Raw genomic sequence first — 10,102 nt, 5'->3', positions numbered from 1 at the left:
CTCTCTCCTTATCTGTTTCATACAGAGGTTCCCTAGCTGTTACATGTCTCTTTCCCCTAAAACACCTTATATCTGCTGCTGAAAGATGAGATGAGGTACTCTTCCGCTCAGCGGTTCATGAATGCTAGAAACTTCGTGCCTTTTTATTATTGGCAAGCTTTAGTTTTAGAGCCTACGGTAATTGGATATTTGCTGCCACAGAACTTGGCTTAAAATGAAGAAAGTGCATCCACTCATCTCTAGCTAGCACTTACAATTTTGTTCCCTGACAGTCGGAGGATTTGGGGGATTGTTTGTTTGTTTTCCTGCAGAGAAGGTAGTCAGTTAGCATCTGCTGTATGCTTTGTATCATCTCTCAAGAATAGTGTGGGGTTTTTTTTCTCTTGATTCTGGTTGTTGTGTAGGCTTGAATACATAATTGAGAGTGAGCTCTTTTATTTAATTCAGATGCATTCTATGACTTAGGAACAGCAATGTATGCAAGATGGCATAGATGCTAGTGCCAGCAGTGAATACTTGCAATGCTGAAAATTATTTTCCTTCAGAATGAAGGAGCTTATAAATGAAGAAGCAGCTCTGAACCAGAAGAAACAAAGAACATGTGGAGAGTGAGCAGTCTGGGTTTGCTGCAGTTCCTTGGCAAGTTTCTTTCCAAAAAGGGAAAGCAAAGTACACGGCACTGTGCTGTAAGCAGGCACAAATCCAAACCCAGGAATATGTCCCTCTGAGCAACAGAGAAAGGAGGCTCTTCTCGAGAGAGAAAGGCGTTACTTTTAAAACAGGTGGAGACAAACACAACCATAACGGATGCAAAACAACCTGCACGCTAGTACTTACAGCTGTAAAAGTACACAAAGGAATATGCTTCATCCAGTAATTACAAGCTTTGGACAGCTTGCTAGCCATTTTGAATATGTATACTTTTTGGTATGACCTAACTACAAGGCACGAAACCCACAGTGACTGTCAGAGCAAAGAATGGTTACTTAAATCAGATTATTTTGTTTGTTCTTTCAACAAAAAGATGCATTGTGATGCAAGATACAAGCAACAATCCCAAAATAGTAAAAGACAGCAGTCTTCCAGCAGCCTGGAGGAGATGTGGCTTGGTTGGAAAGATAAGCATGTAACATAGAAGTAGGAAGGTGCCAACTACAGAAATAATCCCAAGCCCTGCATCCCTACCATCATTCGTGTTCACAGACTGTACCTCCACAAAAAAGGATGCATTGCTGTTAGACGGAGACTACGTTTTAGTGTGACATGGGTTGCCATGTTTGAGTTTCAAAAATAAGCAAGAAAACACTGTGAGTGAATAAAGACATCGTTGCCCAAAATTTTAAATAGTTTAGCATGTTTAGAATGTGGTCTCGCGTGTGGTATATCTGCGTGAAATGCAGTATGGAGAGAAAGCAAAATATGTAAAATGAGAGCTGAGCAGGCCCCAGCACAGACGTGCCTACCTGCTGCCCTGGTCTGACAGCTGAATGGCTTACTCTGCTAACGTTTCCTAGCTCTGAACTTTCATGGAGATGCTGTAGTTCTTGCAGCATCGTCACGGGGCAGGAAGGTAAAAGGTTTCTGGGAAGAACAGCAAAAAGGGACAGGCTGCCCCTGCTGGAACAATTTATCTGGCCTTCAGCCTCTTCCCTGCCATCTCTTGAGAAGCTTCTAAGGAAGGGACAGGCTAGGAGCAGGTTGTGTGAATCACTGTACCGGGTGCCGCCTCAGACACAGGCCCAGCTCCTTCAGTTAGCATGCGTTCCGTGGGGTAGGCATCCCAAGGCAGACCTTACCCTTCCAGAACGGCCAGACCTGCTGTACGTGAATCCTCTGTGTCTAGGAGCATCCACCTTTCTGCATACGCGGACACTCGGAGCTCTGCATGCAGAGCAGGCCCAGCCACACAACCCAGAGGTGAGGGAATTGAATCCAGGCCTCCCGTATCCCGAGTACTCTAACCAGCAGAGTACTGGTTATGGGACTAGGCAGCATTACTGGTTTGTCTTTTTCTGGCCACACTTTGGGAAAGAGGTCTGGCGTACGTGATTGATAGGCTCCAGAAGCAGATTGAGACTTCTAAAACCCAGTATCCTGTTTTAAGGTAACTTATTCCTCTATAGTGTCTAGGTGCATTGAGGACTCCACTGGGTAGCACAGCAGTTGGGTATGGCAGTGCTCTGTGTTGCACTCGGTCTCTTCAGCAGCTCTAGAGCCTTTGTGCTTTCTACAAACCTCTGCGGTGTGCTAGAAGGCATCGCTGATTGAGAGGCAAGTCTTTATACTCGGGCTTGTTGTTCTTTTGCTTAACTTCACTCAACAGCTTCTAATTATACCCCTTGTACAATCTTAAATAATCCCCCCCCTACACAGAGTTTACAGCCCTTCGAGTCTTGTAGATACTTACATACCTTTTACAATGTAGTTCAAGGCCATTCCACCAATACTAGAGGATGGAGGAAGTAAAGTTGTCCGAGGATCTCATGCAAGCACTCGTATTCTAAAGAGCAGACTTATGTCTACAGAGACAAGTGTATCAGTGGTGACACTGAAGTTTTCCTCAGCTGCTGAAGTTTCCCAGCAGGACTAGGGACGTAACGATTTTCTGAGCAAATCTTTCTGATTTCTAAATATCAATGGTGTAACTATTTTTACAGCTTACACTGGCAACGACTCTGAGCCACAGCCAGAATTTGACTGTGGTTCAGGTATGTACTCAGTAACAGCTCTAAAGCCTGCAACCATCCTCTTGTCATTGATGGTTATGGTAGAATTTCCTTCGGCATTCTCAGTGTTCCTTGCAATCTTGTAGAGCTGCTGTTCTGAATCAAAGGAATCCCCTGAATGCAAGCAGGAGTGTTTCTGCAAGTGCATCTCCAATGAAAATTTCATCTGCTGTGTGTTGAACAGAGGATTTCTTCTGCTATTAACTGTGTAGTTTGACTCTTGACTATAGCCCCCAATATTTAAAGATCTTTATTGTTCAGCAGAGTCTAAACTTAAAGTGTCATTTTGTGACTTAATCCTTTCAGTCTAGTAGCACATTGAGTTTTCCTTAATTCTGTATTTTTATTTGCTGCTCAAGACTTAGTGCAAAGCGAAGAAATTCCTTTCTAAAGCATCAGTGGAGTTCCCCACTCATAGCTGTCCCAATCAAGCTGTCTCCTGTACTCTGACCAGGAATGCCCAGAGTCAATTTTCAGGTTTTTGATAAGAGCTTTTGAAGTCACGTGCATGACAGCACCACACACTTGAGACAGAGTGCTTTCTCCTTCATGACACCCAAAGTATTGGCTGAAATTTGCTGCCAGTTCCTAAGAATGAAAATTTTCTTGAGTGGTGACCATCATTCCTTCAAACAGCTTGGAAATAGTTTTTTCCAGGGTTGAGCAGCAGCTGTGGGCACTGAGAGCCCATCATGGCCCTGACCAGCCTCACCTGGGCCCTCTCAGCACCCTCTGCTCCCTTTAAGGTGAGGCTCAGGCGCAGCTCTGCTTTTTGGTGAGCCTGACTTGCTGCGGGGGCTTCCCGGTTTGACTTTGGAGCTGCCTCTTTGCTTCGGAGCTGCCGGCTGATCGATTGCTGGAGTGCTGGCTGAAGCTGCTGCTTCCCCAGGACCCGCTTGGCTCTCCTCGCTCAGGTACTGTGGGGCTGTGCTCGTCGCTGGCGCTTTTGGCTCTGTTTGTCTGCTGTTGCGGAGAAGCTACTGCTGTTGCTCCCTGTCCGTCGGTATCGCTATGTTTGCTCTTTGAGAATCCAGGATTTGGAGCTGGGCAACGCAGTGTCGTTTGCTGGCTCTAAAGCTGGCAACAAGGATACTTCCTGCTCTGTGGTTTAGTTGGAAGCACTTTGGTTTGTGGATTTTGTTTCTAGAATTTAGGAATTTCTGAATTTCTGCACTCTCAAGAGGCATATTTCTATCGAGGTTTTTGCAGTTACAGCTCCTCTTTAAACGAGGTGTTTGGTTTCTCTGTGCTGTTAAGTTTCAATGAGTTATTTTGGGAGGCTGGTCTCTACGAAGTTTCAAACCTGCTTCTTAAATTGCACACGTTGCACTGTAAATACTGTCAACTGTGGGAGCTGCCTGCTTTTGTACATTGAAACATTTCCAAGTTACAGTGAGTTCTTCTAAGACGGCCTTGCTTACTCCACATACCTGCAGCTCTAGTCTCGGGCTCCCACTTTCTCCCCTGTTATTTTGTATATAAACTGGAAAAGGCCCTCTCATGCTGAAGTCACTAGCTAGACAAGATAGTGACTGGCAGATAGGGAGCGAGCTGCCTCAAGCGGTGACGAATCTGACCTCTGATGGGCACAGCACTGTCGTTTGCATTTTTAATGGGAAATCTGCCGCTGGGTGGGGAATTGCTGTCTAAGAGAACTGGCAACAGAAGAACATTTATCTGCGCTGACTTCTCCCGTTGCCACATCTGACGTGTTAACCGGTTGATCTCCCGCTGTGTTTTGCAAAGGAGTACTTTCCCTTCCTTTTGGTCGCGCAGAAGGGAAGCGAGGGCTTGTGCTAGGAACCTCTAGGAATAATGTGGCTCTGGGATCCTGTATGGGCCTCCAGAGGCGCAGGCTTTGCCATCAGCTTTCCAATAAGTCCCTTGGAACAAAAACAAGAGGGGGGGTGGTGGTGGTTTTTTTTTTTCCTCCTTCCTCCTCGGAGAAGCGCAGAGCCTTAATACTCCGAACATGATTTAAAAAAAAAAAAAAAAAAAAGGCAGAAAGAAGAGAGAGGAATTACTCCTGCCGAGCCCCGGGGGGGATATGCAGCCTCGCTAAATCCTGCAGGGCTGCAGCTGGTGAGACTGACTGTGTCCTGTCGTGTTGCTGGAGAGAGGCAGGGTTCTGTAATTTGCTTTCTGCGTGACCGAATGTCCTGATGGAAAGCTCGGGCGTTGAGTTGTAAACCAGGCTGCTTGTAAAACAGCTGCCTTGCTCACTGTGCTGCTCCAGGGCGTGCAATAGCATCCGTCTTATCGTGGAGGCTGCTTTTGATCAAGTTGGTCTGATTCAGCGTGGGTGACGGGAGAAGCGTGGCTTGGGAGAGGCAGCGTGTCCAGAGCACCCTGCAGTGGCCCGTTCGGCTGCGAGCAGCCCGAGAGGCTGAGCAACCTTGAGCTAACTCCTGTGCGCCGCATCGTCTTGCCTAAAGCTAGGATTGGACTGCTGCCTGTGCCCGCTGTCTCTGTCTCAGTGGAGCGGTAGTCTGTTCCTCCAGTGGAAAGGTTGCTCGGGGAGCGGTGGCGTCCTTGGCTGTTCCCATGGAACAATACTATTGTGTGTTAGATGCAACAGCACAGGGCATCCTGTGACTGAGAAAACCTATGGAAGAAAAAGGCCTAATGTAGTCTTCTCGCCCCTAAAAACGTGTATGTTGAGCCCATCAGCCTTTAACAAAACACTAGCATTAAACCCTGTAACTTGAAGCTAGGAGCTAACAGTTCTTCCTTCAGGCTAGCCCTTCTTCTTCAGAGCCCCATGCCAGTTCTCCATCAGCCTCTGTATATACAAGGCAGGAGCTCACCAGCACCCGCCTGCTGCTGTCCATTTTTAAAAGAGTGTGTCTCGGACAGGGCCATCTGTCCTCATGGCTTTTAATGAAGTGACCGCTTCGGTTCACTGGGTTTTGTCAGCATGATGAGAAAATACTCGGTGAAAAGACAGCCTTCCCTCCCACCGGCAAAAGCAGTTCAGGCTATTTTAGTCCCACGAGCAACAGAATGTGTCGGGTGTGTGCCATAATCTCATCTCCACCCTGAGTTGTTAGAGGCCCTCCGTGTTGCCACGTGCCTATCGCTGCGCTGGAGCGATGTAGATTCTGCATCATAAGAGCACAATCCCAATTCAAATTGCTTAAGCTCTAAGCGCAGGGGCGTGCAACCAGGATGCAGGAAAACTTTTCTGGAATAACTTGTCAACATGATAGATGACAAATGAAGTCACCAAGTGCAACCTAATATGGTTGGAGTCTCAGATTTCCTCTGGACCTTGCTTAATAGCCAGTAAATGACAACACACGGATTGCAAGGCAGTGAGTAACCTTGCAAAGGTCCACTTGCTGTTCGCTTGCGTCTCCCTTGCACCTTGCCAAGCAGCAGCTGGACTCAACATGGCATGAGCTGATGTGGTCCTTAGCGTGAACGTCCCTGAAGCTGCCACATTCCCCAAGAGCTTTACGCCTGAAGACTGCTAAGTCTATAGGGCTGGCTGGATGTTCCAGTTGCCTTGCAGAAGGTCATTCAGTAGTGCTGACCCTGCCCTTGACGTTCTTGTGAGCACATGAAACATATTAACAAAGGCAAAATGAGGATTTGGGGTAATGGGAATGTGCCTCTCCTGTCACCTGGGTAGGTGGTGGGCAGGAGATTGTTCTTCAGGGTCAGACCTGATGATCTGATGCTTGATCCAGAGACTTTGAGCATGGAGGGCCTCTGAGTATTTTATCACGATGGCTCAATGTGCAGTGATTAGCATCCTTGAGCAGATTCAGGTTGGTGATGGTGGGGTAATGTGGCATGTTTTTTTTCTCTGGTGTTTCATGGCAGTATATTTGTACTCTTCTTCCTTTGCGGCTTTCACATGCTAACAATTTGTGGGCAACAGTTTTAATCTTCAGCAAGAAGCTGCAGGTTTTACACATAGAAGCATCTCTTCCTCTGAATCACTTTGTAAGGAAATGAATAGCAGTAATGGTTCCCATGTTTCAGTGGCATGCCACTTAAAATTTGGAATACCTAACACCTTTTCCAAAATTAACCGCAACTGGGATCAAGGTGCACACCAATATACAAATAATATAGCAACAGTCTATGAGCAATCACGGGTGTGGCTTCCATGTATGATTCAGAAAAGATAATGAGCTGTGTGGATGAAAATAGGCATTTGGGCAGGGATTATGCAAGGCCTGAATTACAACGCAGGATGGGTGGGGGTAACACCTCTTCCAGCTTACAAATGCTAATCACAAGCTCAGCAGCCAGAAATCTCTGCAGCACTATTTAACAAATATTAATAAGTAAAATTAAACTTCGTGTGCTAGATTTTCAGTGCCAAGGAGCTATGAGAAGCAGAAAATTTGCTATATATTTTCAGTTTTAAATGAATATAACCTGCTTTGGAAAGCAAGCTATCAAGAAAGGAAAAGATCAGGCTACTTTGAAAAAAGCAAAGTTTACCCCAGGAACACTCAACACATGCTCACACATGCTCAATCGGTTACCTAAACGCAGAGACCCTATGAGCAGATAAAATGATGCACCTTGTTACCTCCATCTCAAATTTCCTTCTTGACAGTAATCTAGAGGGTATGTACTTAGCATACAGCTTGTAATACTATTAAATGTGTTTATAAGGGCCACAGTCTGTAATCATGGGTTTGAAGGGTGGGAATTCCACCATGACTGATCTGGTCATCATCTTAACCCTGAATTCCTGACAAGGCTCGGTTTGAACACCATCAGCAACTACTCCCTGCTGTAATAACTGCCCTTGCAGATTTGGTGTCTTTGTCCTGGGCTAGATGGATGCTTTCCTTTATCATGTCAAACCTACCGCTTCCCTCGTACTGTTTAAAATCAAAACCAAGGCTGCAGCAGGAGGAAATGCAATCTCAGTGAGAGTTCTTCTGCAGTTTCAGTACAGTAGCAATTGTGCCTGTTGCAGTCTGGGAGTGAATGGAAAACTAATAGTGACAGCAACAACAATGATCAGTAATTTTAAATGACTACAGAATTTAATTATGTTGTCAATCAGCATGCTTCTGAATTGGGTTTATTTTCTGCTTTATCTCTTATGATGCAAGAGAAACTGACGATCCAGAGGTTTTTAAATGACGTCCCACTACAGCTGTGTGTTATTTCCTGACATTATCTGTTTAAGAGCAAGTTAAAATGGTGGAGAGGTTAAGCTAATGGGTTTTTCAAGTTGCCAGGTACTAACACAGCCTCTTCCTTTCAGGAAAAGGTATATTGAGGCAAACATCCTATCCTTCTGTTACCAGCTAGACTCAGCTCCTCTGGGTTGCTAGTCCGAACCTCACCAAGTGGGGGGATGTTTTGCCAACACCCAGCAGCCAAGAAGCACTAGGCAGCAGTGACCCTCGCACAGGGTAGGTGTGACAGATGCTCCTTGCTGCCACTGGTTACTTAGAGTGTGCTTTTGCTTGTGGTATCGACAGTTTTGAGCCTGAGGGAGAGGTCACCCCCCATCCCACTCCCTGTTCTCACCAGCTTTGCTGCCAGCCACATCTCATTGAGGTCTGCTCAATGATTGCGGGTTCACCATAGGGCTGCTCTGGATCCAGCCCTCTGTAGTTTGTTGCGGTACAAACTCACTTTGTCCCAGCACAGCTGCCTCCTGGGACCCCGTGGGTCCTCACTAACGTGGCTGGGTGGTCACAACAGCGATGCTGAGGCAGACTGCTGGGGGGGGCAGGGGGAGCAGTATGCGTAGCCCACTTCTTGAATCAGGAGGCTGTGGGAAGCATTGCCTTTCCTGAGATGCACATCCTTCTTCCCTGCTTCAACACAAATTCCTTGACTCTTCAGGCTTCAGTGTGTCAAGTCATAACTGCTCTGAAGTGTGATCACTCCAGTCAAATCGATCTGGCAAGGGGCTTCCTCCTCAGAGGCAAGCTGTTGGGCCTTGCCCAGGTGAGCCCGAGCTCTAAATATTCAAACAGGGGATCAGGCTGTTGCAAAAGCGTGTTTGTGTCCTGACAAGTCTTATCATGTGCCAGGGGATGAGCAGAGAGATGTCTTCTGGCCAGAACTTGCAAAGCTTCCCCCACAGCCCTACCGCCTTGATTACTCACTTGGAAAACGGAATACAGTTTTTAGATCATGCAAACTTTGCCCCCCAAAGCACAGGAATCTGGTGTCTTGAGAATACACAAGCAAGGCTTCCACCTGCCTTTGTCAGTCACCCCCCCCACCATCACCCAGAGAGAACCACTGAACTGTGGACCGAGTCCTCAGTGAAACCTTATTACTTTGGATTTTTAAAGGGAAAATGGCCAAGTTACTTTACTGTAAGACTTGCCTATAAATGACTTCCCTCATACTGAAGAGGCACGTGAGCTCTGAAACCTGCTTGAATGTCTTGCTCGTAGCAAGTCACTATTTTCAATTCAGGTTCAGTCTGTTTTACTTCAGTCACTGTTGCGCTAAACTTAGGTTTAACTTCTGGAATGAGACTTAATGCTGTGCTGTGTTCAGCTGTTACTCAGCTGACACAGTAGGAAAGCATCACTACAGAGTAATTTACTTTTTTAATACTCAGGACTGAGTAGCAATACTAGTATTTTCAGGAAAGGAATATGCAATTCTCTTTTTTTTTTTTTTTTTTCTTTTTTTTCTAGGAGAAAAACTGTAATGGAGGTTAGGTTAAAAGTCTTAAATTTTTTTGGAGTTTCAGAGAAGGTTATGTAGGGCCATTCAGAAACACAAATTTTATAAGGTTTTTAAGCTTTTCAGTACTCTAAATATGAAAATAGTTTGTACTTGGAAGTAGATCTTATTCTGAGGAAGTGAAAAATGTCTTGCTGCTACATTAGGAGAAAAGGGTTTAGCCCACTGATTCGGGAACTTCCACTGCTTACAGAAGTGAAAATAAGTGCTGTGGTGCGGGGCTGGGGAAATTGTAACAAATACCACATTTCATACACAGTAAAGATGTGTTTAGTTGTTAGTCACTTTAGAAGTCTCTTTGGCTTGCCCTGTGCAAATGCTAAGTAATAGCATCAGGCCGGCGTGAAGTGCAATGAGTTAGGGCAGAAAGCTTATCTCGTTGCTGTATTCACAAAAAGAACAGTGAATGAGACCTGGCAGCAAGTGCGATGGCTCAGACTCACAGTTTTCCTTCATCCAAATGCAATGCCTTATACATCCTGTGATACAGAATGACTGGGCTGGCCTCCCTGTCAAGAGGGGTTCATTTCTCAGTGTGCACACTGGCCCTGTGGCTTTTTCCCAAATGCTTTAAGCTGAAACAATCCCACTGAAAGCAAGGAAGATGCTTACTAGGGGGTATCTGGATGGGGAAGCTTTCTTCTTTTTCCCATCCAAGAGTGGCTTTGCTACTCTTTTGGGAGTAA

This window comes from Aquila chrysaetos, chromosome 6 (assembly GCF_900496995.4).
Source record: "Aquila chrysaetos chrysaetos chromosome 6, bAquChr1.4, whole genome shotgun sequence".
In the NCBI taxonomy this organism is placed as follows: Eukaryota; Metazoa; Chordata; class Aves; order Accipitriformes; family Accipitridae; genus Aquila; species Aquila chrysaetos.
The sequence above is the reverse complement of the archived record's forward strand: the minus strand, read 5'-3'. Positions refer to the sequence as shown.